At 40.2% G+C, this 11,246-nt stretch overlaps 1 pseudogene; it reads right to left on the reverse strand.

Annotated features, from left to right (window-relative positions):
* Positions 1–7,311: 7,311 nt before the first annotated feature.
* On the reverse strand, positions 7,312–8,232 carry LOC147003704 (sperm motility kinase X-like; annotated as a pseudogene).
* Between the last annotated feature and the right edge of the window lie 3,014 nt (positions 8,233–11,246).

The raw sequence follows: 11,246 nt of genomic DNA on the forward strand, positions 1-11,246 counted from the left end.
AGGACTAAAGATAGGTGGGTCCTAGAACATAAGGACTAGCCTTATTGCTGAGTCCCAGTATCAAAACAAGGCAGAGGGCAACAAAGAAAGGCATTAGCATCATCCTCTACCCTCCAAACTAAGGAACACACATGAAACATACACATTGCTAGATTTCTGAGGCAGCATAGAGATACAAGGAACAAAGACATTGGATCCTAATCTCAACAGACAAGACTTTTTGTTATACAATAGTGAAGGACAGACCAATTCCTCTGGGAAAGGGATACTTGTGAAGGATGGCTGTGACTCTTCATAAGGGTGATGTTAGAGTATGGTTTGCATTCATAACAGGCTAGGACAGCTATCCAGTCTTTCATTGCCTGGGCTCAGAATGTTGCCAAAGTATGCTTGGGGAATTCTGCCTTCTTTCTTTCCTAAAATTGTCATAGATTCTGTGTTTACCTGCTGACTGAAAGGTCATTTATAGGAATCCTGTCCAGAGACCAAGGCATTTGCTCAAACACACATAGACAAATTAGTCATAATATCCTCCCACTGATGCAGTCCCCTTGCAGAAGTTTCAAAGTACAAACTTAAGAAACACAGAAAAGCACTGGGGTCTGGCGAGAAGTGGGGCTGTATACTGGAGGCTTTTCCATGGAAGTCTATGTCCCAGCCAGTTGTGAGGGTTCAGGCAAAGGGGAGAGAATGCAGGGAGGGGGAATTGCCTCTACCACCTCTGCTGCTGCAGCCTCCACCTCCTCTTCTGCAGTATCCACCTCTGTCTCTGCTGCTGACATTTCTATCGCTGGCATTTCTCTTGCTCAAGGATGAGCAGGGCTGAGCCTATGCAAAGCTGACTAGCAAGGTAGGTTGGTGCAGAGGGGGAAGGGTTTGGTCACATTTTAGGGAGAACAGGTATCTTCCCTAAGCTGCAGTGTTATAGCTCTTATGACAGAAGCTCTCAGCCAACAGAGTAATTCTCACACACCTTTATTACTTCTAGATAGGATTCTTATATATAGTTTTGGGGTGGGACAGAGTCTGACAGTAGGTGCTTCCTATTGGTTTGGTCTGAGAACTTGGGGATACCTTATTTACATGTTGTGAGGGCTTGGGGTTCTGCTCCTATTTGACTGATGACCACAAACCTCTTTATGGGAGGGGAGAGGCAGTAGCTGCAAGACAGGAGCCTGGTTTCAGGAGCAGACAAGGTTTTCCTACTGTCCCTTCTGGGTTTCCAGTGCTTTAAACCTTAGCTCAGCTTTACCAGGCTTCCTCTCAGACCCCACTACCCCACAGAGAGATGGCTAAATATTAAGAACACACACATTGCTCTTTCAGAGAACCCATTTGTTTCCTAATACTCAAACACTTGTAGTTTAAATCTTAAGAATCAAACAAGATTCACAGGCTCCCTCACTCACATGGAGTCACAAATGAACATAGTTAAAAATAAATCTTAAAACATGTACATCATGGTTGGTTTCACATCCATGTAGTTCCAAAGTGCAGGAGGCTGAGACAAAAGGATTTCAAATTCAAGTTTAACCTTCAAAACAGCCCATGTAAAGGTGGAAGGAGCTGTTCTTGAAAGACCCACAACGTGAGGACTCCCTCACATTCTGACTCAGGAGAGGCGACACCCCAAATCACACAAGAAACGGTCTTGCTGCAACTGCAAGAGGATTTTTATTCAAGAGCACTCTCGGGCCCATGGTCATACACCACGCAGGGGTAGAGGACCATGGCGCCCCGAGTAGCTGAGTAAGGGGGTATTTAAAGGAAGAAACCACAACTCAAGGAGGTGGAGAGGGCGCTGTTGGAAAATACCAAAAATACCAGTTAAGAGTCAGAAGGAAGTATAAAGTCACAAGTGTCAGGTTATCTCTCAAGACAGTTTCTAAGAGCCCCTAACAATAGCCATTTGCATTGCAGGTTCCAGTAATGGTCAGGGTGCCATTCTTTGAATGAACACTCTTTGAACCCAGGAAGCGGGTGGGTGGAGGAAGGAATGTCGCTATCTGTTTTATGACCAGCACCTGGAGCACTAAGCCACAAAAGCCACACGTCCAAGCCTGGGCCCAAAAGCCTCGAATTTTGTTACTTCTTCATTCTGACTTCCACATGTGTACTGTGATATGTACCTACACACATCATAAACACACATGCACCAAAAAATAAAATTCAACTTTTAAAATTGGTTTTGAACTTAACAATTTTAGATTTTTCTTAGTCGATATTACTTAGTCAATGTGGTGAAAAAGTTAGTTGGTATGTAAATTATATTGTATATTATAAGAAGACTAGAGGATTTTGAAACTAGTACGTGGGAGAGTTTGGACAGATTTGGACACATGCTGAACTGAACCACTGTACATAAAGCTTGTGGGTACCTGTTGAAATTTACATCCACACTGACTCTGACTCCACATGCACACATACCCCTGCTACCCTTACATACCAAGGAATAAATGTACTAAATTCCAAAAGATTGTAGCATAGACTAGATTTTGTATAACAGGCATATAGCACTGTGTTAATAACTTGTTCTTGGAATGCAGAATGGACTCTCAACTTGGACATTCACAGAGTACAATGCCTATGAATCTGGATGTGCCTCTCTTGTAATTGTGGTTAAAAGAAACTGATAGGCTAACATGGAAGACAATTAAGGTCTTTTAGACCTCAGCAGAGAAAGATGATCAAGAGATTTGGATGAGGCCAAGTGGTTTCATATTGTTAATTCCTATATATTTCATATTATGATGGATACTGTTAGCTGTCAACCTGGCAAAATGAAGAAGCACCTGAGAAATAAGTCTCAATGAAATATGTTTAGATCAGGTGGGCCAGTGAGCATGGCACTGAGGGATTGTCTTCACTATGCTAATTGATCGATGGAGACTAAGCCCATGGAGGGTAGCACCAATATCCTTAATTTGGCTCCTGGATTATTTAAGAGTAGAAAGCATAGGCATGCATGTATGGGTTCTCTATGCCCTTGACACTAGATATGATGTGACAAGCTGTTGGAAGTTTCTGTCCTCTTGACTTCACACACTGAGAGAGTAGAATCTGGAATAGTGAAATAAATTAGAACTTCTTTCCCAAAAATTAGTCTTGTAAGGATGATTTTTATCACAGCAAGAAAATTGAGACTAAACTATATACACATTGATTTTCAAAATATACTTTTCACATACTTTATTACACAAGATAACATTGAAAGGGTTACATATTACAATAATCATGTCGCTTTAAAAAGTATCATTAGAGACAGGGACTGAAGTAATGTTAATATAAAGGATTTAGGTTAGCTTCAGGTAAGGTCTTCCAAACATAAGCATTTTCAGTAATTTACCCAGTTTCAATACTTGTTCTGACATGAATCAAAAGAAAGAAAGTGAGATGTGTTTGGATAAATCAGAAGTTCCTCTTTTTGTTTAAATATATTATTACTGCCATAGTGTATAAAGTTGTGGAAATGATACATTTTTTTACCCTCCACATGCCTTCCTTCCCTCCTACAGGTTGGCCAACTGTTCCCTCAGTGAGCAATATTGGGACTACCTTTCTGAAGTTCCTAGGTGGAAAAAAACTCTGAACCTTCTAGACATCAGCTCCGATGACCTGAAGGATAAAGGACTGAACATTCTCTGTAAGGCTCTGACTCTCCCATTCTGTGTCCTGAAGTCACTATGGTAGGTTTCTTTAAGCTTGTTCTTAGAGGCCTCCTTAGGAATCTTGAAAATGTGCAGGGTAGAGTCACTCACCTCTCATTCCTGAAGACCCTTTCCTTAGGACAGATCTGTACTTTGACCTCTCTGTCATGGTTTTGTTATGTGGTTCGTAGCCAATCAGAATATAGACACAAAGAACTTTGAGAAAGAAAGGAATTATGACTTAAGCAAAGGTGTGGTTAAGATATTTAGAGTGGGTGCTAGAAGATAAATTGTAATTATTTTTTGTAATCAAATTAAGGGATACAGGATTCATTGTACATCATGTTATGGGATGGTCTAATCTCTACTACTAGAGAGAAACTATGGTAAAGTGGGGGTAGAAGTATATATAAAAATTCTGATCTTTGTGGATTAAGAAGCAGAGTGTGGAACCAAACTCAGGGTCTAGGATAAAATCCTTAAGTCCACAATCAATGACCCTTTAAATCATAAAAGAAGAGTGAATTAACTCTGTTTATTTTTTCTACATTTTTCTAGGCTGCAAATTACTGAATTTGTTAATGAATTCCACACATTTCTGCTTTCTGCAAATAAAAAAAACAAAAACAAAAACAAAAATCAATTCTTGTCCATCAGAAACAGTGTGGAAGCAGAAAACAAGGCTGGAAATTCTGATGCAAGAAACATGGCTATGTCTGACCTCAAACTACTTTTAAAAGAAAGGAGGAATTTTATTTTGCTTAATTATATATAAAAAATCACATATCACTAACAATCCAATAAGATATGATTTCTTTGTACCTTATTCAGATGTGTTTTGCAAGAGATATGTGGCTTTTTGTTTAGGCTACAGTTTCAGAGAGGCCTTTCAAAGATATTCATGCTAAAATGACTTTATTATAATGATTTTTCCATACAGAAGTTCCTTAACACTCAATAAAATGTTAACTATCTTTAAGTAATCCTTTAGCATCTTTTAACAAGAGTTTTGCCTTTTGTTGGATTACTGGAGCTAAGTGTAGGTCCAGGCAATAATGGTACCCAAAAAGATTTTAGGGAAATTTTATTTCACTATGCATGAGAAGACTTCAACAGAGGAGCATAAACTGGTTACTCAGATAACAGAAACTGCTACTGCTTTGTGCTTTGTATTAAAGAATAACAGTCATTTTTCAAATCTACAGATTTCTCATCTCAAATGTTAATGAACAAATAGCTCTCTCTGTCTCCATCTCTCTCTCTCTCTCTCTCTGAGTGCTTGCATGCGTGTGTGTGTGTGTGTGTGTGTGTGTGTGTCTGTGTGTGTGTGTGTACCTGAGCTTGTGTACCTGCAAAGGCCATGAGTGGACCTCAGGTCACTCAGAGCTGGAGTTTCAGTCAGTTATGAGCAGTCTTTCATGCATTATTTGGAACTGAACTTATATACTGCAAGAGCAATATGTGAGCTTAACTGTTGTGTCATCTCTAACCTCTCATCTGTCTTGATTTAGGAAGATGATAGTATTACTGAGGTCCTGAGAAAGGCTGATATGACTTGATTTTCTCTTCTGCTTCTGGATGAAAGCATTTCAAAAGTACATTGTTACATTTTTATTATTTATTTGAGGATTTCATACTACGTATTTTGATCATATTTACCCTCCCTCTTAACTCTTCCCAAAATCATCCTTCTTTTCCACCAACTTTGTGCCATCTCTAGCTTTCCCATCAATGCCAATATGTATTATTCAAGCATTTTTGGATATGTGGTCTTTTCCTAGAGTGTGGCAAGGGGTTGTACTTAAAGAAAGTTGACCCTTTCTTCCAGGAGCTAGCAATTACAGCTCCTTAAATAGGGGTGTAATTTCATGCCCAACTCTATTTTCCATGTTGGGACTTCATTTTAATTTGGCTTACATAGGTGTTGTGCATGTGAAAAGCACATTTTTATAGAAATTATTCATTTCTTCTACCTAAAAATACAAATAAGAGCAATCAGTCTCTTAAATTACAGCCTGTTTTATTGCTATCTCCATAAACTCCACAAGTATACTTGCCATAAACAAATGGATGTTCTTCCATTTCTTTCTTCAGAAACTTGAAGTTGTTATCATGCACATCTTTCACTTCCTTAGTCAGAGTCACGCCAAGGTGTTTTATATTATTTGTGACTATTGTGAAGGTTGTTGTTTCCCTAATTTCTTTCTCTGCCTGTTTATCATTTGTGTAGAGAAAGGCCACTGATTTGTTTGAGTTGATTTTATATACAGCTACTGTACTGAACCTGTCAGGTTTAGGAGTTCTCTGGTGGAATTTTTAGACTCACTTATATACACAATTTTATCTCCTGCAAATAGTGATATTTTGACTTCTCCCTTTCCAATTTGTATCCCCTTGATCACCTTTTGTTGTCTAATTGCTCTGCCAAGGAATTCAAGTACTGTATTGAATAGGTAGAGAGAAAGTGGGTAGCCTTGTCTAGTCCCTGATTTTAGTGGGGCTGCTTTAAGTTTCTCTCCATTTAGTTTGATGTTGGCTACTGGTTTACTGTATATTGCTTTTATTATGCTTAGGTATGGGCCTTGGATTGCTGACCTTTCCAAGACTTTTATTAGATACATTCTCAGCATCTAATGAGATGATCATGTGGTTTTTGTCATTGAGTTTGTTTATATAGTGGATTATGTTGATGGGTTTCCATATATTAAACCATTCCCGCATCCCTGGGGTGAAGCCTACTTGATCATGATGGATGATCATTTTGATGTGTTCTTGGATTCCGTTTGCAAGAATTTTATTGAGTATTTTTGCACCTGAAAAAATGTTCAACATCCTTAATCATCAAGGAAATGCAAATCAAAACAACCCCGAGATTCCACCTCACACCAGTCAGAATGGCTAAGTTCAAAAATTCAGGTGACAGCAAATACTGGCAAGGATGTGGAGAAAGAGGAACACTCTTCTATTGCTGGTAGAATTGCAAACTGGTACAAACACTCTGGAAATCAATCTGGTGGTTACTCAGAAAATTGGACATAGTACTACTGGAAGATCCATCCAATGGTTCTCCAAGAACTCTCTGCTTTCTTTGTACATGAATCCATCTTCTCTTCTTCCTGCTTTGATCAACTTCTTTGCTGTCCACTTCTGGCTTAGCAAGCATGAGGTGGCCCCTCAAGGGTTTCTATGGAATTGTCCCTTCTGAAGTAGCAGATTATTAAGTTCCTAGGTTTGCCACAAGGGGGAAGATCCATCTTCAGTCATAAAGAACAAGTGGGAGTATGGATAAAATGAATAAGGACAGGTGTCCACGTGGTCCTGTGGGGTACTCTATGACCCCCTTTCCTCGAAACCAATTTCTTACCAGAGACTTAACTTCTCTTTGGTGGTAGCAGGCAGCAGTACAGATTTCAGAGGCAGTTCATGATTGTCGTCTTCATCCCTTCCAGCAGCAGTGTGGCCAGTTATGAGGGGAGTTGGCTTGCGTCCTGAGGCTGGACATTAGTAGTGGGTTCTTCCTGAATGATGGCGGCTTACTGAAGGGTGGTCTGAGCCTGGGTTATGTCCTTTTACTGTATGAGAGTCTCTGTCTGCAGGTATCCCCAGCAGAGAAGCCTCTGGGGTTTACACTCTTAGCTGCCTGCAGGGATGCCCAGAACTCCTCTTAGGGACTGCAGGAGGACTTATGCCTGTCAGGCATATATCTCGTGGTCCTGACAATGCTAGGGTTCTGGGTGCCTGGGAAAATCTGTGTGGAATTAGGTGGTAAACATGCCTCACTGTCCCTGATCATAGGCTGCCTCATGATTTGATAGATGGTGGGCCTTCTGGTGGGACTGATCATCAGCAGTTCCATGATGACATTGAAAATATCAATGGACACATGAGGAGGAATGCTGAAGTTTGCGGCAAAGATTTATGTCCTCATACCCACAAAAGATATGTCTAGAAAAGACAAGCTCCTGGCCACTGTAAGGAACAGGACAACCCCTAAACTCCAGATATTCCTGGGGAGGCCCTCATATTCCTTTGCTTGCGAGAATTCTTGGCGCAGTAGTGCAGGGTGCCACAGAAATCTGTCAGCATTTGCCTAGGAATTACTTGAGCAGCAAGGCCAAACTTGGACAGCTTGGGGTTACCCCTGTAATTGATCAAAATGGTGCTGGCCTTTATGCCTATGTGATCAATCTGATTGTCGTGTCACTACTGCTCAGCATGTACTATCTGGACAAACATCCTTCAAGCTTAGCTCTCCTCTAAAGAACCCCTTGGATGATGAGGTCTTGTAGCTCTCCCTCTGAGGCATATTCCTTCACCATGTAGGTGGCCTCTCTCATCTGGACCATGTGAAATGGCTTGATAATCTTAGGATGTGTAAGTGATTTCATAATCCTGATATCTGTGCCAATAATCAAGGTATACTTCTCGGTCTTTGGATAATTTTTACAGCCACACATGTCACTGTGGGCACATGGAAGGCCAGTTAGATCATTAAAAATTTTCCTTCACCAAGGGTGGTCAGCATCTTATAGTTAGTGGTAAAGTTCTCATCAATAGAGTAGCAGGTTTCTAGGTTCTGCTCCATCTTCAAACCCTCTGTGAGTTGGCTAAAACCAATCTTGCAATAAGAAATCAAAAAAAAAAAAAAAAAAAAAGGTCAGGCCAAGAGATTGTTTACAGCTACAAATCCCTATGTTTAAGGGACAAGAAAAAAAGTCAGAAATATGTGGGATGATGTGGAGAGCTTTGACATTGAGGTAAGACAAGGAAGTAGGCTCAAGATAAATACAGCCAAGGAATGTGATCCTTGTATCTTGATCATCTTGATAAGTCTCTGGATACAGTGATCACAGGACTTTTTTTTTTATGCCTTGTTTGTTTCTTGACCTAGAACTGACCATATCTTTTGCATATACTTTGTATGGAATAAAGGCAGCATTGAGAAAAAAAAAAAAAAAAACTTGCTTCAGCCCTTGATGTAGTCGAACTATAGTGTTGTCTAATTGTCTTTTCTTCCTTTAATCATCACCCTCTCCATCAAGACCCTTTTGACTGACTGAATGGGCTTAGTTAAAACAACCTAATCAGGTCCTTTGAATGCTTGAGAAGAGAAGAACAAAACACCTTTTGGAGCAGTAGTCAAGGACGATATTCTCTCTTAAAAATATGTTCATTGTCACCTGAGAGCAGTACATGTCTACAAATTCCACACTATGCACCGGATAGCAATTCTATCAGCTAAACCATCACACAGTGAAAAAGAGACACAGGAACTGTCCAGAAAGGTGCATCAAAACCCTACTTGCAGTTTCTCTAATCAGATATTTGATTTTTGAAAGTCACAGAGGAAAGACCTTCCTCATCAGCACAGGTGAAAAGGAAGGAACCAGAAAAGGGGTTTGTTGCTGGACAATGAAGGATTTGCTCCCCATGCATCTATTCTAACAGATGAAAAGACTAGGATTGGAGGAAGGAGTTTTATTCAAGCTTAGGCTTGGAAATTTGGGAAGACACCTTTTCAATAAAAAGTCCCCTGTTTTTCAGAGGCCAGTCTATCCAGTCTGTGAGTTTAACATTCATTGATAGTCTGTGTCTCATAAAGTACAGAGGAGATAGAAAAAATGCAAATTTAAACTCTGACCTTCACACATGCATGCACAACATTGTGAGCTCATATGTGCACTCTAATGACCACACATGCACACACATCTATACCCACAAGCTAGGATGATGGCACATGCCAGTTATCAAAATACAGAGGAAATGGAGCCAAGAAAATCAGGAAACCAAGACCAGCCTCATTATACAATTAGTTGAAAACCAACCTTGATATGAAACTGCAAAAAGAAAAATGAAAGGAAGGAAGGGAGAAGAGAAGAGAAGAGAAGAGAAGAGAAGAGAAGAGAAGAGAAGAGAAGAGAAGAGAAGAGAAGAGAAGAGAAGAGAAGAGAAGAGAAGAGAAGAGAAGAAAAAGAGATTGAAATGCAGGATAAGTCACTTATAGTACCTAAATATTCACACTTCTAATTTTCAGGCTACCATCCATCACTGAAGGAAGCTGTGGTGGTTTGAATAGGAATGATCCCATAGACTCATGTGTTTGAATTCTTGGTCAACAGGGAGTGACACTCTTAGGGGGTGTGGCCTTGTTGGAGTGGGTATGGCTTAGTTGGAGGAACTGTGTCACAGCTTAGAATATTCAAATGCTCCAGTCAGTTCCTATATCTCTCTCTTCTGCTGATGTAGATGTGGGACTCTCTGCCACTCTCCAGTGTCATGCTTCTCACCATGACAGAACTTCTGAACTGTAAGTCAGCTCCAGTCAAGTGTTTTTCTTTATATGACTTGCAGTGGTCATCATATCTCTTCACAGCAATAGAACACTAATTAAGACAAGAACTCAGGGACCTGAAGGCAGAGGTGATGGAGAAATGCTTCTTATTGGCTTGCATTCTTTGTCTTGCTCGCACTGTTTTCTTATAGAACTCAAGATCACCCATGTAGAAGTGGTTGCAGCTACAGAGGGTTGCACCCTCCCACATCAATCAAGAAATTGCTTCAGAGACTTTCCCACAGGCCAGTCTGTTGGGAACACTTCCTCATTTGATGTTTTCTCTTCTCACAGGACACTAGTTGATGTTAGGTTGACAAAAACTAACCAGAGCAGACATTACATTTTGTCAATTCTCTGCTCTTGTCTTTTGAGCATTTAAGTTTGAAACTGCCCATTGCTTTCCCAGTAGATCTTGAGCTTGTCTGTGTGTGAAAGCCATGTGGAGAGATTTTTTGTTTTTGTTTTATTGTTTGTTTGTTTGTTTTTCTAATTCAATAAAGGGCCTAGAGACATGACTTATCAATTAAGATCATTGACTGCTCTTTTAGAGATCACAAGTTCAATTATCTGCACCCATAGTACAGCCCACAACTATCTGCAACTCCAGTTCCAATGGATCAGACCTCTATTCTGTCCTTCTTAGATACCAGGCACATGTGGTACACATACACACACACACACACACACACACACACACACACACCCAACCCCCCCCCCCCACACACACACAGGCAGAAGACTAACACACATAAAATAAGTCTATTTTTAAATAATAAAAATGAATTTAATTTAATTTCAAATTTTTATTTGTTTTATGTGAGGGAATGGTTGCCTGCATAGATCTCTGTAGGTCAGAAATGTATGTGGATTCAATCCCCTGGTACTGGAGTTACAGCCAATATATGGATGCTGAGAATGAAACCTGAAGAACTGTCAGTGGTCTTAATTGCTGAGCCCTCTCTGCAGCTACAAAAATAAATGTGAAAAAACCACTCCTTCCAGCCATGTGGTGGTAGCTATGCATGACCTTAATCCCACCACTTGGGAAGTAATCCCACCACTTGGCATGTGACTCTCTGAGTTTGAGGCCAGTCTGGTCTACAGAGTGAGTTTGAGGACATCCAGGGCTACACAGAGATACCCTGACTCAGACAATCAAAAGAAAAAGGAAAAAAAAAAAAAGAAAAAGAAAAAGTTCCTACATCCTGTAGGTCTAGACTTACAGCCTTGTGTAAGATTGTGAAAGGTTTATTTTGAGGAGAGGC

This window comes from Mus caroli, unplaced genomic scaffold, assembly GCF_978045245.1.
Source record: "Mus caroli unplaced genomic scaffold, Mus_caroli_1 scaffold_8, whole genome shotgun sequence".
Classification (NCBI taxonomy): domain Eukaryota; kingdom Metazoa; phylum Chordata; class Mammalia; order Rodentia; family Muridae; genus Mus; species Mus caroli.